This window comes from Piliocolobus tephrosceles, chromosome X (genome assembly GCF_002776525.5).
Source record: "Piliocolobus tephrosceles isolate RC106 chromosome X, ASM277652v3, whole genome shotgun sequence".
NCBI lineage: Eukaryota > Metazoa > Chordata > Mammalia > Primates > Cercopithecidae > Piliocolobus > Piliocolobus tephrosceles.
In genome coordinates, this window is record NC_045455.1 from 56,846,289 (window position 1) to 56,869,038 (window position 22,750).

The window sequence follows — 22,750 nt, forward strand, 5'->3', positions numbered from 1 at the left end:
AATACAGGTTATCTAAGAACAAAAACTCACTTAAAGTCTTCCAACAGATGTGGATGTCCTTTGAATGCAAAAAACATTTGCACATTATTTGCTGTAATTGCTCTCTGCACACTCTCTCACCAAAGCAACAGGATTGAGAGACATGGCTCACCAAGTTAAAAAATATCCATAGGGACCACCAAGTCTCTGCACACGCTCTCTCCTTTTCTCACTCATACTAGCCTTTCGTGCCTCAGCACCACCATCAATCCCACACAAGGTTTCAAAAGTTCAAACAGGCTTCGGGTTCCATATCACAGCCTTGCGTTCATAGCATTGATATGACTCCATGAAACAAAGAACAGCAGATAAAAATGGGACACTCATCATCAAAGACATGGCCTGTGATGCATAATGACGAATTCTTGAATGAGAAAGCATGTAGACAGAAGTATTCCTACGGCAGAATATTTACAGCACTACTTTCAATGAAGTGCTTGTTCCATAAACATTTGAAATGAGATGAACTGCAGAGATTAAATGAAGGCTTCATATTGTGCTTTTGTTTATGAGGGGAGACAAGTGTTAAAAAACAAAACAAAAGAACCAAACACTGTGACACCATGATCTCCCAAAAGGAGATTTTCTTAAGGAAAAAAATCCATATGGTGGGGTTCAAATTAAAACAAGGAGTAGAGAATGTAGTTCTAGTCCATAGTTTCCATTTTGAACATGCAAAGAATTCATTTGACAAGTCCAGGGATAAAATATTACAGGAGAAACACTTTGATATCAATTGTGTGTTAATTTACCAATAAGGCAAATAGCAGTTCACTTTCAATCACTCAATATTTAAACCTTTCACGTAACAAAACTTATTTTTATTTATTTATTTTTATTTTTTATTTTTTGAGATGGGGTCTCACTCTGTCACCCAGACTGGAGTGCAGTGGCACAATCTTGGCTCACTGCAACCTCCGCCTCCCACGTTCAAGCGCTTCTCCTGCCTCAGCCTACCGAGTAGCTGGGATTACAGGCGTCTGCCACTGCACCCAATTAATTTTTGTATTTTTAGTAGAGACAGGGTTTCACCATCTTGGCCAGGCTAGTCTTGAACTCCTGACCTCGTGATCTACCTGCCTCAGCAAAAGTTCTGGGATTACAGGTGTGAGCCACCTTGCCCAGCTCATGTAACAAAACTTATACATTTCCTTTAGCTCTTCATATATATATATATATATATTATATATATATATATATATTATATATTATATATACTTTAAGTTCTAGGGTACATGTGCACAACATGCAGGTTTGTTATATATGTATACATGTGCCATGTTGGTGTGCTGTACCCATTAACTTGTCATTTACATTAGGTATATCTCCTTATTGCTGACTATACTCCACACTGAACAAACCAATTTTGAAAATTCTTAGTACACATGTATTTTACAATATACTTATCATGAGTTTAGAAAATTTTGAATTTCCCACCATTCTATACTAACCAACCACAACCCCACTGCCTACATTCCCCAGCCAGAAGACTTAGAATCCATGCTTGAGCCAAAGCCTGCATTAAAACCACTGCCCGATGCTGCATTTGATGCTGATCCCCAACCAATTGCTGCACCAGAATTAGAACCACTATAGGAGTTATTTCCAGAACAGAAGGCCTGGTTTGGCTCCCTCTGCATGTTGCTTTGGCTTTGGTTATTACCCGATGGGCCTGACTGGTTCTGCTGGCTGGCTAACATGCCCATCATACCCCAACTGCTCTGTAGCACTGCCTGGGCTGCAGCCATTGTGGTTGGATTAACGCTGAATGCACCAAAGTTTATCCCACCACCGATATTACTACCTTGTTTCCCAAACCAGCTCCACCCCCTCTACTATTACCAAATCCACCCTGATTTCCAAAGCCACCTGGATTACCACCAAATCTTCCACTTCTTTCTTTCTATTACTATTGTGCTTAGGTTTGGCATTGGATATATGAATGCTGATTCCTTTAATGATCAAGTCCTCTCCACACAAAGACAGTAGAACCTGATCATCTGCAAATGTAACAAAGGCAAAGACCCTGAACAGCTTGAGGATGAAGACATCCACCCCTTCCCCATACTGACAGACCTGCCACAGCTCATCCGCATTCACGTCCTCTGTTCAGTGCCCCACAAACACTTTTCTGCTTCTCAAAGGCTTATCTGGGCTTTGCTTCGAATTGGGAAGTTTACAGTCGCACCATTGTTCATCTATCATACGCTGCTGTGACATTGCTTTCACCTGTGTTTCATATGCCATAAAACAAACGAAGCCAAACCCCTTTGAATGACCAGTCTTAGTATCTTTCTTGATCTGCACCATAAGAGCTTCTCCAAAGGTGCTAAAACATTCTTTCAGGTCCTGCTCAGTTGTTGTCCATGGGAGACCCAACACTATTAAATTGGATGTTTTCTGGACTGCTCTTTTCACGTTCACTCTTGATGAAGCATCTGTCTCATCCATTTTTCTTTTTTTATCTTTAGGATAGTTGACAGCACACACCAGATTTCCCCAGCCTGCATCGGGGGCATGAAGAATTCCTTCCACCAGCCAGACACCTCTCATACATTGAGACACTGGATTCCTGTCGCGAAACCCACATGCCCCTGGAAACTGGGCTGTAACCGTGGACAGCAGCACTGTCCCATCGTCTTCCAATGGTATTTCAATGGGCTCAACCGTTCTCATCTTTGGTTACCCGAATATATTCAGACATCTTTTACTTTTCTGCTAGGCCACTGCTGGGAAGCCCAACAGGGACACCAAGGCAGCGACCGTTTTGCCCCCACTTTGAAGCGTTTTATATAACATTTTATATAACACATTTCCTAGACCAAATGATAAAAGGCCAGCCAATATACAGGCTATCCAGAGGTTTATTAGGTGGTTTGACAGAACAGCTTTGTCTAGCAAGGGATGATGTTGATTAGGCAGGGCAATGAAATTTTTCTCTCAGGAATTTGGAAGTGAAATAAAAAACAGAGTTGAGCAATTAGCAGAGGGGTTGAAGGTGAAAGGACTCGCAGAGAAGGCCATTTGCGGAGGCCATTAGGTAGTAAAGGTTACAAATGAGCAGACACTCTAATAATGCCATAGTCATAAAGCATAAAACACACATGTAGAAAGAAATTCCTCAGAAACAGGAGAGAGAAGTTAAGTCATGTTAATCACAAAATACCAGAATACAAACCTTCTCCGTGAGGCCTTGAGGTAGGCCTTTTTCTAATACCCTGAGGCACTCACTCTCCTCATTCCCATAGGTTTTTTTCACCATAAATGTCTTGTTAATTGACATAATCTGAGTTCTTCTTACAGAACCAACAGAGAGGAGCGGGATGGTCACTTATGGAGCTGCCTGTAAGGCTGAGAAAGTAACTCAGGCACCCTTATCATCTGATGGAGGCCTCCTCCTGTCTCATAACTGACAAAAGGTGAAATTATACAGACTTCACAATAATCATGGCATTCCCGAGGAAAGTCCTGTCTAAATAGCACCACCTTTTTGGTGGAAAGGAGACACCTGGAGGTTGGCGTGGATGTGCCTGGCAACAGCAACATCAGGAATCCAGGTGGATCCAGAAAAACTGCCACCCTGAGAGCTTGAGCGAAGAAAGTCAGCCTTAGACTTACTCTTAGTGCTTTCCCCTAGTTGATGCTGTAAGGCCTCGCTTTCAAGACAAATATACACCTTGAGTTCCTTCTCTTGGTTAACTGAGTCTAGAAGAAAGACGCCAGAAGGAAAGAGTCTCTTAGAGTCCTTCACAGAACAGACTTGCTCTAACCAGTGTTGGGTTCCCATTAGGAACTCATTCTCTCAGGGAAAATCTGGTCTAAAATAATTAGAAATAAGATGGGGAGTGAAATTCCAGATAATCCAAGCAGTCTTATTTGTGCAATGGTGGACTGTGGTAGAAAGTACTGGGGTAAGAATTTACAGCCTATCTGTGACTCATCTCATTTCACACCTCTGGGCCTCAGTTTCTTCATGCCCTCTGCTACCTGCAAGCTAAAGACCCAGGAAAGCTGGTGATATCAATCCCACTGTGAGCTCAAAGGCCTAAGAACTGGGAGCATTAATGGGGTAAGTCCTAGTTTAAGGGCAGGAGAAGATCAATGCCTCAGCTTAAGTAGTCAGGTACAGAGAAAGAATTCAACCTCACTTCACCTTTTTGTTCTATGTGGGCCCTCAAGAGGTTAGACAATGCCCACTCACGTTGGGAAGAACAACCTGCTTTGCTTAGTCCACCAATTCCAATGCTGATTTCCTCCAGAAACACCCTCACAGACATGCCAAGAAATCATGTTTAACCAGATATCTGAGTATCCCATACTCCAGTCAAGTCAACATATAATTAACCATCACACTGCCCATAGGTAAGAAATAGTTTATGGATTATTTACTTATTTATTACCTCTTTCTAAAAACGATCTAAGACAGATTTATATAATCATAGTTTTTTGGTTTGAAGAACCTTCCAAAGTTTTTAGAACAGTCACTCAACTGAGATGTGTAACATATATTTGTATACTATCCAAAAATGTGAGAACATTCTAACATTTTTGGATAGCATTCTTCAAAAGTTTATTCATTTACTCATCTATTAAACAAATATATAGTCAATTCTATGATGTACTTGGAACTATGGTAGCCTCTGGGAATATAATGAGGAATAAGATGTGGTCCTCACACTCAAGCAGATTTTCCTCCAGTAAAAAGATGGGGTTGGGCGTGGGGCTCACTCCTATAATCCCAGCACTTTGGGATACCAAGGCAGGCAGAACTCCTGAGGTCAGGAGTTCAAGACTAGTTTGGTCAACACGGTGAAACCCCGTCTCTACTAAAAATACAAAATTAACCGAGTATGGTGGCACACGCCTGTAAATCCAGCTACAGGAGGCTGAGGCAAGAGAATCGCTTGAACCCGGGAGGTGGTGGCTGCAATGAGCCGAGATCATGCCACTGCACTCCAGCCTGGGCAGCAAAGTGAGACTCCGCATCAAAAAAAAAAAAAAAAGATGAAAAAGTAAACAGCCAAGTACAATACAGTGTGATGAGTTAGTTGATTAGGCACGCACAGAGGGTGCTACACAGGAGTGTACCCACAAGGAGGAATAGCACTGAGTCTTGGGGTGTTGTGGACCAGAGGAAGAAAGAACGAGTTAGTAAGGCAAGGGTAGAAATGGGAAGTGTGTGGGGGTGGGTGCACATGAATGTACACACAGTATGTGTGTGCATGTACACATGCTTTCTTTTTGTACCTCTACATGTGTGGATTTTGAGGGCAGCTAGTTTCAGGCAAAGAGCTACATGTGCAGAAGCCCAGGAGTTAGGAAGAAATGGTGACTTAGGAAAGTGGCAAGTAGTTCTTTGTAAATAGAGCTTAAATGTGGGGGGCAAGAAAAGGTTAGAGATTGAAGCAGGGGCCCTTAAGCATTTGGATTTTGTTTTTGTGGTAATCAAAAGTTATTGAAGGCTTTTAGTGGGGGAATCAGTTTTCCTTTTTGGAAATACTACTTTGTCTGCAATGTGGATGAAAGAATTGAAGCAGCAAAGCTGAAGTCAGGAAGACTAGCTTGAGACAGTTGCAGAAACTCAGATGAAAGATAATGGAATTTTGAATGAAGTGGAATCAGTGAGGATGGAGGAGCTGCCCTTGGCACCCGCAAGCAGATAGTCCAAGCAGATCTGCCCCCAATGCAGACATAGGCTGCCCTCCTCTATTCTCTCACCGAATACAATACATATTGTTTGCATTATCATGATCTATTATAATTGTTTGCTTGCATGTCTTTCCCATTGGACAGTAACTTCCTTTAAGTGAATAAATGCTGATCTCCATCTTGAATCTAGTTTCCCAGAGCTCTAACCGATACCTGGCAGTTTCTTCAATGTTTGTTGAAGGAGAAACATGCATCCCTTATACGTTCCACCCATTTTCCTAGTTCTACCACTTGGCAACCACAAGGCACATATTTAAACCCACTTTCTATTTATTTTATTTGATTTTTTTTGAGACAGAGTCTTACTCTGTTGTCCAGGCTGGAGTCAAGTGGCACTATCTCGGCTCACTGCTACCTCTGCCTCCCAGATTCAAGTGACTCTCCTGCCTCAGCCTCCCAAATAGCTGGGATACAGGCCCCACCACCATGCCTGGCTAATTTTGTATTTTCAGTAGAGACAAAGTTTCACCATGTTGGCCAGGCTGTTCTCAAACTCTGGATCTCAAGTGATCCACCTGCTTTGGTATCCCAAAGTGCTGGGATTACAGGAGTGAGCCACCGTGCCTGGCCTCAGCCCCTAATTTCTGTTTAAAGTCTCTTCAGAGCTACCCTTTCCACTTCCAGGGTCAACAACTTAATCCTTTCAACAGTTCTTTGTCTGACTTGGTTTTGAATCCTTCATAAACCTACTTCCAGTTTACCTACTTATACCAAACTCCCAGGACAGTGCACTTGATTTCTGGCATCTTGGAAGATACAAGCCAAGCTCCAGAAGACAAGTGAGATGGAATAACCTAGCCTATGCTGTTAACCAATGTCTATCTGCAGTTTGCATGATCTTCTTTTCCAAAGACCAAGCTAAAGACTAAAGCAAAGACAAAGCACTTCAAGGAAATGACCAGTTTTGTCATACATTCTACGAGAATGTCCTCTATGTAAAGATTGCGGAAGGAGTGAGAAGCTGTGGAGGAAGGTTCCAGGTAGGCAGGAGTGAATCCAGCCCCAATAACAAAGAACAAAAGGAAATGCAAGCAGTTGAAACAAGAACCCAAGAGGGTCTACATTGCATTTTATCCCTTAGGCTGCCGAAACACAGAGTATCAACTTCAATCCCACTCACAAGTTACCCAACCATCTCTCTCCCACAAAACTAAAATATTTAACATTCCTAGTTATTTTTCTTTAGATATACATGTATAGGCACGGACTTTCTGGCTGGAGAAGGAGAGAGACAGCAATATTGAAGAATAAAAGTTCCATTGTTCTGTTGCTTCTAAAGTAAATGATGGAAATTATAAGCTAATTTACATATGGGAGATTAGCAGAGTATCCCTTTATTCCTATTAATATATTTTCCCTTCCTAATTATAAAGATTTGAATCTTTTTAAAACAACTTTATACAAAACATTTGTGTGGATATAAGAAATGCATGTTAAATGCTAATTCTGGATGAGTTATTTGCATAACCTTACAAAGGAGCTAAATTGCTTGTATTTAATAATAAATAGAGAGTTTAAAAAGGATTGCGGATATCTTGAGAGAATGTGAAACAGAGAAAAAATTTCCTTCTATTTTAAGATATGGAACTTTTTTCCACTTTGAATTTAAAACTACTCTCCACCCTCTGGGGAAAACTTGTCCTAACTTTCTGATAAGCTTAATATTCCAAGTCTCCTGTAACATGACAATTCAAATACATTGAAGGTGAAGAGCTAATCTGTTTTTAAATGAACATGGATAATTTTCAAAAGACAATAAACTGCATCTAAAATAGTTCTGCATTTGAAAAGTGGAGACTTTTGAAGATTATAGATTCTGCATATGTTAGCAAAATGAAGAGAATTGTGGAAATTATCCAGGGAATTCAGGGAGAATCAAAATTTATAAAGAAAAAAAGATTAAAGTATTTTTGTTAAGTATGAGATTTGACAGTGCTCATGAATCAGATAGTAGTCATCACTCCTGCAGGAGAAACATGATAGTAGGTGAAATACACATGAAATAAGTATGATAAATACTTCTAAATTTGATTTGATGTTTATGCTCTTTGAAATCAGGAACCAGCCTCTTCCTTACCAGCATTCAATACAGTAGGCACTTTATCTTTCTTCCCTTCTTCCCTTAACTCTTTCCTTAATTGACACCATCCTTTCTTGGGTTTCCTTCTATCTCTTTGCCAAACACTCCTTGTGGATCCCATCTCCTTTTGACTTCTAATTGTTGCCTTTCCCTAGGATATAGTCCTGAGCTCTCTTTTCTTCCTTATTGCCCTCTTTCTAGGGGATCTCTTCAGTTCCCATGACTTTAAATTCCATTTATATGCTCTCGAATACCAAATTTATACCCAAAACCTCTCCTCAGAGTTCGGGTTTGCAGGTTCCTATGAGCTACCTCCTCTCAGGTGTCTCCCAGTATCTCAAAAGCAACAAGGCAGTCCCAAACCACATAGTCAAGGCAGCCCATCACTCCTATCTCCCCAAACTCCTCCACTTCAGCAATGACACTCATTCTGGTTACACCATATCAACACAGTATCTCTGTCATTTCTACATTGAAAATGTACATCAAATCCTTCCACTGTTCTTCACTTCCACCACAGCCACTCTAGTCTAAGCCACCATCTCACATTGACTATTTTGCAGGCTTCTCTACTGGGTACTGACATAACTCCAGCAACTAGTTTTCTCCACAACAACTACAGTCATCTTCTTATGTCACAGATTGCTACTGGCTGCCTTTCCTTCGAGTTAACAAGCAAATTCTATACCTTACTGCAAAATGGCTACTCTGGATTGCCATGAGTTTGATCTGATCTGTAAACATGTCACTTTTCTATTAAAACCCATTCACTGGTTTCCTACTGCATAAGAATAAAATCCAAACTCCTTACCGTGGTCTACAATGACCCCCACATGAGTTGGCTCTTTCCTGTCTGACAAAACTCAATTACTCAACAATCTCCTGGCCCCTTCCCCTTTCTCACTACTCTGCAGCCACACTGACCTCTTTCAATCCTCAAATGCCCCACGCTTTTTCCATTCTCAGGAACTTTACATATGTTGTTCCTCTATTGCCTTCCTCTACAGCCCAGTGCAGTGGTGAGAGAAAGGGCCAGCTGGGCTTCCTGGGTCGAGTAGGGGCTCAGAAGGCTGTGAAACTCACTCATTTCCTGCATCAGGACTTACTTTGGTCCTGGATGGATAATATTGAAGATAGATTCTTAAACTATTCCTAACCCCAGGATTTGTGCATGTGTTTTCTTCCCCAAGAAAGCTATAAACAGTGAAAATTTTGCTGTTAAGTTGCCCTGTGTCCTTCTCTCCCTCTCTCCCTTCCCCCTCCCCGAAACTAAAGTAAAAGGAACGTTAACTGCCCATTTTTCTGTGACCAGCGGACCTTATCTATACTCCCAATCCCAATTCCTTGTGAACATACTTTGTAAAGTCCTGTAAGATGCTGTCTCCTTTGCCATGCCGCTGCAAGGTCATAAAATAGATAAAACCTAAGTTGCAATTCCGGGTTTCCTCAAGATCTAAGACATGTCACAAATGGTTGTCTTTGTTTCTACCTCTGGTAATATCTTCCCACCACATGTATTTCCCACCTTAAAGAGTTTAAAAGGCAATTGTGTAATCTAACTCTGGCTACCTGTTCAGGACCCCTTCCACGCTGTGGAAGCTTTGTACTTTCATTCTGCTCAATAAAGTCTACAACTTTTCTCTCTATCGGTCCTTGTCTCTATCATTCACCGCAGTCAGCTGCCACACCAATTTTTTGGTGAGGCTAGGCAAGAACCTTAGGTGTTACATTTTGGCAAGCCAGCCAGGAGTCTCCAGGAAAGACATCTAGATTATCACGTGGCGAGTATGATCGGATCTCTTCCGCTTGCTATTCTGTCCTGTCCTTCCTTAGAATTCAGAGGCTAAACCGGGCACCTATTGGCCATTTAAAGGCGATTAGTGCAGCCACCTGACTAAAGACACAGGTGTCAGGCTGTCTGGAAAAGGGCTAACAACCCCGACCCTTTGGGGTTGGGACCGTCGGTTGGCCTGGAAACAGTTACAACTCTTTTGCTTTCTCTGGTGGTCCCGAAGTACACCCGGGAGTGCTCAGCAGATGTCTCAGTCTCCCAGATATCCTGGTTGAGACCATGGCCCTGCCAGAGGCTCCCCCTACACATGCTGCTAAGCATAAGACAGCCACATCTTCTGACTCCTGCCTCCTGGGTCCTAATGTCCAGCAGTTAGACTTCTTTCTTCATCTCATAAGCAAGCTTATTCCCGCTAGGCAGGATCAAGATTCCCTATTTAGAAGTCTTAAATTCTTGGGGTGGTGCCCAGAAGATCTCTGTTCATAGTTCCCTCCAGGGTTTAGGCAGGTGTCGCCATTTGATGGCTATTTTGAAGGGCCATTTCCCCACCACAGTGTATGGTTCCCCACATCAGGACAGTTTAAAGAGGTCTGTAATTTTCATGTGGATAGAAGCCTTAGGGCATTTCCTCCATTGCTCCCCAGATAAACTTTCCCCTTCCTTGGCGCCTCTCAAGTACAATCTGTGGTACATAGGCACAGGTCTTAGAGCCATTGATTTGTTGTTTCAACCATTCAATAATTGGTATTGGATGGGAGAAAATACAGTCAGTTGGGACACAGGATGCTGGCACTGCCTTGAGAGAGGGACTTACTCCTTTGATGGCAAGTGGGGACAGAAGGCTAAAGTACAGCAGCTGTTCTCTTGGCCCTGGCCTAGAGGACATCCACCACCCCTTTTAAGCTTACTAAGCCTTCTGTTGCTAATTCAGAGATTTCTCCTTGAAAACAGTTTTATGGCCAGGCCCACGAAAATTGGGCCTTAGCATGCAAGCATCAGTGGTGCCCCCGACACAGGCCTTGCGACCCTGGAACAGGTAGGATGCATTGGCAGAAGGACCACAATAAATCCAACAGTCCTTGTGCCCCATTTAGTGGTCAATGGGCGCACAGCGGGGGTAAGGGAAGTTTCCGTCCCGCCGGTAAGCATGGTTAAATCCAGTAGACAGAGAGCTCAGGAAAAGTGGCCATGAGCTTTGAGCACAATTGAGCCAGACCCTTAGGGGATGCCCTAAGGGAAGATGAGTCCCAGGACTAACCAGGGCTGCGGGCATCCCTGTGTTTAAAATTCCGGATGGGCACCACACCTTCAAAACCAGACACTCCCTTAAGATGTATCCTGAATAACTGGGACAAATTCAACCCTGAAACCTTAAAAAGAAGTAGCTGATTTTCTTCTGTACCAATGCCTGGCCACAGTACCCCTTACAAAATGGAGAATCTTGCCCCTTGAGGGAAGTATTAATTATAACACCATTCTACAACTGATCTTTTCTGTAAACAGGAAGGTAAATGGAGTGAAGTTCCTTATGTACAGGTTTTCTTTGCCCTTTGTGACAATACTGCCCTGTGCCAAACCTGCAAGCTTTGCCCAAATGACAGAGGCCCACAATTGCCCCCATACTCAGGCCCTCTTCCCTCAGCCCCACTCTCCTCAGTCCATGTCTCTATCACTCGCCACGATCAACCACCACACCAATTCTTTGGCGTGGCTAGGCAAGAACCTTAGGCATTACAGTAGCACATGCCTGTAGTCCAGCTACTCAGGAGGTGGAGGCAGTAGGATTGCTTGAGTCCGGGAGATCTGAGCTATATCACGTGATAACTGTGCCTGTGAATAGCCACTGAACTCTAGCCTGGACAATATAGGGAGACCCTCATCTCTAAATAAATAAATAAAAATAGAGGTCTTCCTCTGCAATATGTAACACCATGTATTATGTGTTTGTTTCCTTTAATGCACTTAGCATAATTTATATTTATTTACTTGTCTATTCTGTTCTTGTTTTGATACTCTTTCTAGACTGTTAACACTCTAAGGGCAAGGATTAAATTTGTTTTATTCCCTAAAGTACCTAGGGCTTAGTACAGTAGCTGTCACACAATAGGCCTTCAAACATTTCTGTAGAATGAGTAAAGGAATGAAGAAATGAAGAAGCTGTGACAATTACAGCGATAAAGTGTTTTACCAAATTCTTAGGGAGTGAATAAAACTAGTCAACTTCTTAGCATCTGGAAACTCAGTGGTGGGTGGCTGTAGTTTGCTACTTGAGAACTTGATACACTTTCGGGAAGAAATTATGTTCTATAGCAATATTTTCATGTCTGGAGAATATTAAAAGTTTTGTCATGTAACCTTTCAAAATGTCAAGTGCCTATTGTATTAAGGTTTTTAATGTTTTTAAATGACTTAAGCTAAACTGCATTCTCATTATTTACTCACAAAACCTTTGCATGGCCCTAAGGAATAGAGTCAAGGCCTACAAGCACACAGAGGAAGTCAGCACACAGAGACGGAAATGGACTGTCATTACAGGTCTCCAATTTTCCTGGCATGAGATGGAAAAACATCATAGCAAGGTGACTGCAGAAGAGAATTACTCACCAGTGTGGGCTGGGACCAAATGACTTTAAGAGGACATGATTCAGTGACTCTCAACATAGGCAATGAGTTGATGTGGTTCCTTGGACTTCAATGCTATTTTCTTTGTTCTGATATAATTTTTCGAGACCTAAATATTGCTTCTGGGGTTATACAGAATAATAACCTATGCAAGGCCAATGTCAAATCCTTGACAATTAAAAAAAAAATGTATTGAGATCTGCCAGAAAATAGCCTCTGCACTGCTAATTCCCTCTGAGTGACATTTCAAAGCTGATTACTTAGCCCCACTCAGACAGATACCCCACTAGAATCAACATCCTTCTCGCGTTAGCCTAATAGGGATTTTGCCTTAATAAGAAATATAGAATTGGGTTCTTAGTGATAATTATGATAATAATTTTCAAAAGACAAGTCTTTCCCTTAATAAATAATCCTTTTCTAAGAGCAAGCATCCTTCAATCTTACCTCTGCTGTTTTTCAAATTAACATTTTAAAAAATCAATTTTGATACTTGAGACTTATGCAAGGATAAGCGGAACTCAGAAGTGACAGATTCTGCTTTTATGTGGATATAGATGTGTACAGGATGCCAAAAGTAGGGGCAAAATAAGCAAATTTACTCATTAAGGTGTTCTTTAATCTTCAGATGTCAAACATAAGCTCCAATTTATGTTAAACTAAACATCCTATCTTCCTCTTTAATTAATTAAAACTAACAAAGGCTATCATATCAGCATATTGTTATAATTATAGCTTAAAACAAAACAAGTGATATCTCACTGAGGTTTTGATTTGCACTTCTTGATTAGTGATGAGGAGCATTTTTTCATATGCCTTTTGGACATTTGTATGTACTCTTTGGAGAAATGTCTATTCAAGTCCTTAACCGACTTTTTAATCATGTTATTAGTTTCTTTGCTACTAAGTTGTAGGAGTTTCTTAATATTTTGGAGATTAGCCCCTTGTCAGATACATGGTTTGCAATTATTTTCTCCCATTCTATCAGTTGGCTTTTCACTCTGTTGACTCCTTTGCTGTGCAGAAGCTTTTTAGTTCCATGTAGTCCTACTTGTTTATTTTTGTTTTTGTTACCTTTGCTTTTTGGTGTCCTATCTATTGTCCTAGTCTGCTCAGACTGCTATAACAAAATACCACAAGCTGGGCATGGTGGCTTGTGCCTGTAATCCCAGCATTTTGGGAGGCTGAGACAGGCGGATCACGAGGTCAAGAGATCAAGACCATCCTGGCCAACATTGTGAAACCCCATCTCTACTAAAAATACAAAAATTAGCTTGGCATGGTGGTGTGTGCCTGTAGTCCCAGCTACTAGGGAGGCTGAGGCAGGAGAATTGCTTGAACACAGGAGGCAGAGGTTGCAGTGAGCAGAGACGGCGCCACTGCTCTCCAGCCTGGTGACAGAGCAAGATTCTGTCTCAAAACAAACAAACAAACCAAAACAAACAAACAAACAAACAAACCTACAGTCTGAGTCACTTATAAACCACAGTAGTTTATTTCCAACAGTTCTGGAGATTGGGAAGTCTTACATCAAGGCACCAGCAGATTCAATATCTAGTAGAGCCCACTTCCTCGTACATGGCCATCTTCCACTGTTACTTCCATGTGTTCCACTTCACCAACAGGGGTAAGAGCTCTTTCTGGGCTCTTTCATAGGGGCACTATTCCCAATCAGGAGAGCTCCATCTTTATGACCTAATCACCTCCCAAAGGCCCCATCTCCAAATACTCTCACATGGGGGTATTAGGTCTCAACATACAAATTTGGGAATACAAAGATTCAGCCTATAGTTTCCATGAAAGCATTGCTGAGACCAATATCAAGAAGCTTTTCTCCTATGTGTCCTTCTAGGAGTTTTATAGCTTCGGGTCTTACACTTAAGTCTTTAATCCATTTCCATTGATTTTTGTGGATGGCATAAAATAAAGGTCCTATTTCATTGTTTTGCATGCAGATATCTTGTTTTCCCACATCATTTACTAGTCTCAAAGAGACTATTCTTTCCCTACTGTGTCTTCTTGGTACCCTTTTCAAAGAAGAGTTGACCACATATGTATGGATTTATTTCTGGAGTCTCTATTTTGTTTCATTGGTTTATATGTCTGCTTTTACATTAGTACTATACTGTTTTGATTACTTTAGCTTTGTAATATATTTAAAATCAGAAAGTGTGAAGACTCCAACTTGGTTCCTCTTTCTCAAGATTGATTTAGTTTTTCTTTCAGTCTTTCTCAAGATTGATTAGTCTTTTGTAGTTCCATATAGATTGGAAAATGTAGAAGAGTTGGTAAGGATGTAGAGAAGTTGAAACCCTTGCATACTGTGGTTGGGAATGCAGAATGCTACAGCTGCAATGGAAAACACTATGGATTTCCCTCAAAAAATTAAAAATACATTTATCATATCATCTAGCAATTTCACATTGAAACATTTGTCCCAAATAACTGAAATCAGGATCTCAAAGATATATTAGTACTTCCATGTTAATTGACACACTATTTACAACAGCCAAGATGTGAAAACAAATCTGTCTGAATGGATAAAGAAAATGTGGTATATACATATAATGGAGTATTATTTGGCCTTTAAAAAGAAGGATATCCTGTCACTTGCAACAACATCAATGAACCTGGAAGACGTTATGTTAAGTGAAATATTTCAGGCACAAAAAAACAAATACTGCATGATTCCACTTATATGAGGTATCTAAAATAGTTAAATTCATAGAATCAAAGAATATAACAGTGGTTTCCAGGGACTAGGGGAAGGGGGGAATGAAAAATTAGTAATCAACAAACAACGTTTCAGTTAAGCAAGATGAATTTTTAGAAATCTGCTGCATAACATTGTACTTATAGTCAACAATACTGCATTATATATCTTAAAAATTTAAGAGGGTGATTTCATATTAAGTGTTCTCACCATAATAAAATAAAATTTTAAAAATACATAAGGCAGGTGGTTGGATGACTTGAGGCAATTTAACACTTCCTATTTCCATCAGCCATCTCCCATTCTACCTCTTATAAATATATAATTAAGTAAAAACAGAACATTTGCTAGGCTTTAGCTATAAGTCCACAGCCCTCCCTTAAATTCACATTCCTGCCTCCAAACTGCTCATATATGGAAACTCTGGACCCATCATTGGAGACAGGCAACATGGTGAGGCTGCTGAAATTGTGCAGAGGTTCTTAGAGTACAGATGATACACGAAGTAAAAAGAATTTAGGCAGTTAGGGTAAGAGAGTCCTCGGTAAGGCTTCCCTTTTAACAAAAAGCAGCCCCCAAATATTTTCTTTTCTAACAAAGAACAGCTGTAAAATTGAGCTGCAGACACAGATAAGCAAGCTGGAAGCTTGCACGAGTGAATGGCAGCAGCTGTGTCAATAGGAAAAGGCTACCCGGGGGCCAGGCATGTTCAACATGGAGGCTCCATCTTTCCTTTTGTCAACCACCTGTACAGTAAAGGAACAGGCAACACAGCACCAACCAGGCAGAGAGCCCACCTGCATAATAAAAGATTAGGGTGGAGCAGCCAGCTTCTTTTACGTGCTATGTAAATGGCACACCTGGTCTGACTAATCTTTTGGGCTCTATGTAAATTAGACATTGCCTCCTCAAGCTCATCTATAAAGCTACATGCATTTCATCTGGGAACTGGCAACCCATTTTTCTCCAGGACCCTGCTCTGCACAGAGAGTTCTTCTCTTTCTTTTGCCTATTAAACTTCCACTCTTGAGCTCACTATGGTGTGTCCATGTCCTTGATTTCCTTGGTGTCAGGCAACGAACCTTGGGTATTACCCCAGATGAATGACATTGCTTCACAGAGTAAAGAAAAAAAGTTGCTGGGAGTCAGTGGCAGCCCCTAAAGTGTTCTTATGACACTGTCTCTTGTTACATCATCACAGGTACACATCCTTTCAGTATCAAGAAGATAGCCAAATTTCACTGATACAATGGTGAGAGCACTGAATGAAGTGCTGAAAAAGTAGTGATTTTGTTACGCCACTAGTAGCTGCAGATCCTTACCCAAGGTCTTAGTTTCCTCATCTTAAAATGGAATGTGTTGAATTTCTGCTTCTGGGAAAATAGAGTAGATGTATTTTTCCTGTTTGTCCTGTTAAACACAACTTTAAAATCCTGAGCATTACACATAAAACAAATACAAGAAGACACTGAAAGGTAGAGAGAAGACAGACCAACAAGAGATTTTTGGACATGGGAAAAGAAATAGAGATGAGTTTCCTAAATTTTCTTTTAGCCTCATATATCCCAGACTTAAAGCTGAAGCAACCAATAATATTGGAATGCCAGTGGGCTCAAACAAACAAAAAAGCCACAAAAAAACCTGCTTTCTCTAGCCAAAGACAGAAAAAAGACAGTCTAGCAAGGCAGAAAGCTTTTAGACAACAAGAGCGAAATACCACAGTTAAGACTGTGGTCCCAACCTCACTCGTGCCTGCAAAGGCTGATTTAGGAGCTGAGACTTTCAATCACACATCACTATAGCTAGATGCCCCAAAACCCCCACCAGAGGGCTGTTTGAGAAGGCCAAGTAACAAGCCAGGACATCTATTCCTGCTGACTGGTTATAAATCCCCTCTCCTCACAGCAACACTGGAAATCATTTGAAAGTCTGTAGTTCCACCCCCATTCAGTGGTAATGAGGCACCACTCCCTGTCCCTGCTGGAGTGGTATCAGAAGAGGCCCAGAGGATAGTGGGGGCTTTCACCATTAACTAGTAACAATAAGACCATCTCCACTGCAGTCTCAACAGGGACTACAGGGGGAACCATAAGTCCCACAGTTTCAGCAGTAATGTGAAGCACCTCTTTTCCCCAGGTGTCAAATGAGGCTGGTGGGAAACTTTGACTTCTACCTCCACCTGGCAGGATTCCCTCCCCTTTTCCTGACAGAGAAAGATAGTTAAAGTAAAATACTTAGATAAGATCCAGAGTCTTATTTAGAAAACATAAAAAGGTTAAGATTTTATTTGAAAATCACTCATCATAACACAAAGACCTGAGCAACATAGCAAGAACCTATCTCTACAAAAAATAAAGATAAAAAAATTAGGTGTGGTGGCATGCACCTGTAGTCCTAGCTACTTGGGAGGCTGACACAAGAGGATAGCTTGAGCCCCAGTGATTGAGGCTACAGTGAGCCATGATTGTACCACTGCACTCCAGTCTAGGTGAGAGTACAAGAGCTCATTGCATAAAAAAATGAAAAATAAAAATAAGACCTTAAACTGAATTAAAAACACTAACAATAATGCCAACAGTGAGATGACAGAGATGTTAAATATTACCCGACAAAGATATTAAAGTAGCCATCATAAAAACACTTCAATGAACAGTATAAACACTTTTGAAACAAATGAAAAATAGAAAGTCCCAGAAAAGAAATAGAAAATGTAAAAAGGAACCAAAGGGGAACTTTATAATGTGAAAATACAATAACTGAAATAAAATGAGTACAATAGTAGAATGGAGAAAAAGAAAGAATCAGTGAACTGGAAGACAGAGCAAAAGAAATTACTTAATCTGGTCAGGTACAGTGGCTCACGTCTGTAATCCCAGCACTTTGGGAGGCCGAGGCGGGTGGACCATGGGCTCAGGAGTTCGAGACCAGCCTGACCAACATGGTGAAACCCCGTCTCTACTAAAAATACAAAAAATTAGTCGGGCATGGTGGCAGGCACCTGTAATCCCAGCTGCTCGGGAAGCTGAGGCAGGAGAATCGCTTGAACCCAGGAGGCAGAGGTTGCAGTGAGCAGAGATCACGTCACTGCACTCCAGCCTGGGCAACAGAGCGAGACTCCATCTCAAAACCAATAAATAAATAAATAAATAAACAAATAAAAGAAATTACCCAATCTAAACAACAGAGAGAAAACAAACTAAAAAATAAAATGAAAAGAGCCTGAAAGACATGGTGAACTGTAACAAAAGATCTAACATTTGTGTCATGCCAGTTCTGGAGGAGAAGAAAAATAAGATTTCTCTAAGTACTTTAAAAAGTAATAATTTATACTTTAAAACGTACTCGAAGACATAATGAGTAAATACTGCCCAAATTTGGCAGAAAACGTAAGTCGACAGATTCAAAAGGCTGGGGAAAGCCCAGACAGGACAAAACCCAAAGAAATGCACGAAAAGACACATTAAAAGATTAAACTTCTGAAAACTATAGACAAAGAAAAAATCTTGAAAGCAGCTAGGAAAAAATGACACCTCACCAATGGGGGAAAAATAATTCAAATGACAGTAGATTGCCCATCAGAAATCATAAAGGTCAGAAGCATTAAGAAATCACAAAATATACTAGACTGAATAAAAATGAAAAAAGACCATGCCAAACTTTGTGTGGCACACCTAAAGCAGTGATGAGAGGGAAATCTATAACACTAAAAGCATAAGTGAATAAACAGAAAATTCTCACATCAATACTATAACATTCCATCTCATCGACCTGATAAAAGAAGAACAGAATAAACCCAAAATAGGTGGAAGAAAGGAAATGATAAAAAGCAGAAGTCAATGGAATTAAAAACAGAAAAACAACATAGAAAATCAACAGAACAAAGAACTGCTTCTTTGGAAAGATCAAGAACATTGACAAACCTCTACACTGCAAGGGTAAAACCACGTACTCAAGTCTCAGCAATGGCGGACGCCCCTCCCTACACCAAGCTCCAGGGTCCCAGGTCTACCCCAGACTGCTGTGCTGGCAGCGAGAATTTCAAGCCAGTGGATCTTAGCTTGCTGGGCTCCATGGGGGTGGGACCCGCTGAGCCAGACCGCTTGGCTCCCTGGCTTCAGCCCCCTTTCCAGGGAAGTGAACAGCTCTGTCTCACTGGTGTTCCAGGTGCCACTGGGGTATGAAAAACAAACAAACAAACAAAAACCTCTAGTATTATTAACAAAGAAAGAGAGAGAGAAGACAAATTACCAATATCAGAAATGAAACAAATGATATCACTTAAAACTCTCCAATCATAACAAAAGATAATAAGGGAATATGGATTGAGTATACCTTAACTGAAATACTTGAGACCAGAAATGTGGGTTTCAGATTTTCTTTTTCCAATTTTGGAAGATTTGCATATACATAATGAAATATCTTGGGGATGAGACCCAAGACTAAACACGAAATTTATTTATTTTTATATAAACCTTATACACATAGCCTAAAGGTAATTTTATACAACATTTTGAATAATTTTTGCATGAAACAAAGTTGTATACATTGAACTATCACAAAGCAAAGGTGTCAGACATGAAATTTTTCACTGCGGTGTCAAGTTGGCACTCAAAAAGTTTCAGATTTTGGGGTATTTCAGATTACAAATTTTCAGATGAGGGATGCTCACCCTTTCTCGAAGTCGTTTCCTTGAGAAGACTACCACAATCCATCCAATATGAAATAGATAATTTGAAATAGACCTATAAATGTTAAAGAAATTAAATTCATAATTTTAAACATTACCAAACAAGAATTCTTCAGTCCCAGATGGTTGGTTCTACTGGAGAATTCAACTGAACATTTAAAGAATTAACACCTATTCTATATGTCTTCCAAAATCTAGAAGAGAAGAATTCCCAGTTCATTTTATGAAGCTAGTATTACTCTGTATATCAAAACCAGACAAAGACAGTGCAGAATAAGAAAACTGAAGACCAATATCCCCCATGAACACAGATGCAAAAAAAATTTAAGAAAAAATATTAGCAAGTAGAATTTAGCAATATGTAAAAGAGAATTATACATGAGAAGTAAATGAGATTTATTCCAGGGATGCAAGACTGGTTCAATATTTGAAAATTATCCAATGTAATAAATTTGACATAATCCACTATATTAATCCAAGGGAAAAAAATACAACACAATGAAATAAATCAATGCAGACCAACTTATTTGACAAAATTCAATGCCCATTCATGACTAAAACTCTCGGAAAAATAGAAATAGAGGGGAATTTACTCAACTTCATAAAGAGCATCTACAAAAGAAACCTACAGCTAACATTATACTTAATGTTAAATTGCAAGGGTCTACATTTACTACTCTTATTTGACATAAAACTGGAATTTCAAGCCAGTGTAATAAGGCAAGAAAAGGAAATTAAAGGCATACAGATCTGGAAAGAAGAAATAAAATGGTCCTTATTACAGAAGAAAGACAATTTCAAATTCTACAAAAGAAAAAAACTTCTAGAACTAATAAGTGAAATTAGCAATGTGGGAGGATACAAGATCTACATGTAAAAATTAATTATATTTCTATATACTAGTAATGGTTACTGAAATTAAAAACATGATATGTCTACAATAGCTTTTAAAAATTATTTAGGTGTAAATCTAACAAGACGTGTACATGATTTGTATACTAAAAACCACACAATGCTGATGTAAGATATCAATGATATAAATAAATGTAGAGACATACAATGTTCATGGATTGGAAGAGTCAAAATAGCAAATATATTGCTTCTCCACAAATGGATATGCAGGTTGGAATTCAGCAAGGTTTTTGGTAGATAAATAGCATAAGATCAGTCTAAATTTTATATGAAAATGCAAAGGAACAAGAATAGCTAAAGTAATTTTAAAAAAAGAATAGAACAGGAAGAATCAGTCCTGTTTTAAGACTTATTAAGTAGCTACATTAATCAAGACTCTGTGGTCTTAATGGAGGGATAGAAAATAGATCAATGGAACAGAATAGAGAATCCAGAAATAAATTCACACAATTATGCTGAGGGGAGGGGAAGGGAGGGGAGGGGAGGGGAGGGGAGGGGATGTCCTTCAATGGATGAAGAGACAAACATATGGTGCATTCATACTAAAGACTACTACTCAGCAACAAAAAGGAGCAAGCTATTGTTCATCTATTAATAATTAGATGAACCTTTAGAGAATTATGCTGAGTAAAAAAGCCAGTTCTCAAAGGTACCATTTATGATTTCATTTCTACTACATCCTTGAAATGACAAAAGTATGCTCTTTGGTGCTGAAATTACATCAAGAATTAGCATACAGGGTCAATGTGGAAAAGGTAGGCAGCTTAACTGGCTTCTTTTTGTTATTGTCGTTTCTTTTGGTTTTTATTCTTTTTTATTATTATATTTTAAGTTCTTGGGTACATGTGCACAATGTGCAGGATCGTTACATAGGTATACATGTGCCATGCTGGCCCGCTGCACCCATCAACCCATCATTTACATTAGGTATTTCTCCCAATGCTATCCCTCCTCCACCCGACCCCATAACAGGCCCCCGTGTATGATGTTCCCCACCCTGTGTCCAACTGTTCTCATTTTTCAATTCCCACCTATGAGTGAGAACATGCAGTGTTTGGTTTTCTGTTCTTGTGATAGTTTGCTCAGAATGATGGTTTTCAGTTTCATCCATGTCCCTGCAAAGGACATGAACTTATCCTCTCTTATGGCTGCATAGTATTCCATGGTATATATGTGCCACATTTTCTTAATCCAGTCTGTCATTAATGGACATTTGGGTTGGTTCCAAATCTTTGCTATTGTGAATAGTGCCACAATAAACATACGTGTACATTTGTCTTTATAGCAGATTTATAATCCTTTGGGTATACATACAGTAATGGGGTCACTGGGTCAAATGGCATTTCTAGCTCTAGATCCTTGAGGAATCACCACACTGTCTTCCATAATGGTGGAACTAGTTTACACTCCCACCAACAGTGTAAAAGTGTTCCTATTTCTCCACGTCCTCTCCAGCATCTGTTGTTTCCTGACTTTTTAATGATCGCCATTCTAACTGGTGTAAGATGGTATCTCATTGTGGTTTTGATTTACTCTGATGGCGAGTGATGATGAGCATTTCTTCATGTCTGTTGGCTGCGTAAATGTCTTCTTTTGAGAAGTGCGTGTTCATATCCTTTGCCCACTTTTTGATGGGGTTTTTTCCTTGTACATTTGTTTAAGTTCTTTGTAGATTCTGGATATTAGCCCTTTGTCAGGTGGGTAGATTGCAAAAATTTTCTCCCATTCTGTAGGTTGCCTGTTCACTCTGATGACAGTTTCTTTTGCTGGGCAGAAACTCTTTAGTTTAATTAGATCCCATTTGTCTATTTTGGCTTTCGTTTCCATTGCTTTTGGTGTTTTAGTGATGAAGTCTTTGCTCATGCCTATCTCCTGAATGGTATTGCCTTGGTTTACTTCTAGAGTTTTTATGGTTTTAGGTCTAACATTTAGGTCTTTAATCCATCTCAATTAAGTTTTATATAAGGTGTAAGGTGTAAGGAAGGGATCCAGTTTCAGCTTTCTACATATGACTTCTTTTTTTTTTTTTTTTTTGAGATGGAGTTTTGATCTTTTTGCACAGGCTGGAGTGCAATGATGTGATCTCAGCTCACTGCAACCTCCGCCTCCTGAGTTCAAGTGATTCTCCTGCTTCAGCCTCCCGAGTAGCTGGGATTACAGGCACCTGCCACCACTCCTGGCCAATTTTTAGTATTT

General features: G+C 40.1%; 1 pseudogene; it reads right to left on the minus strand.

Moving 5' to 3' along the window:
- Positions 1-1,508: 1,508 nt before the first annotated feature.
- LOC111529328 lies at positions 1,509-2,743 on the minus strand (annotated as a pseudogene).
- Positions 2,744-22,750: the final 20,007 nt, after the last annotated feature.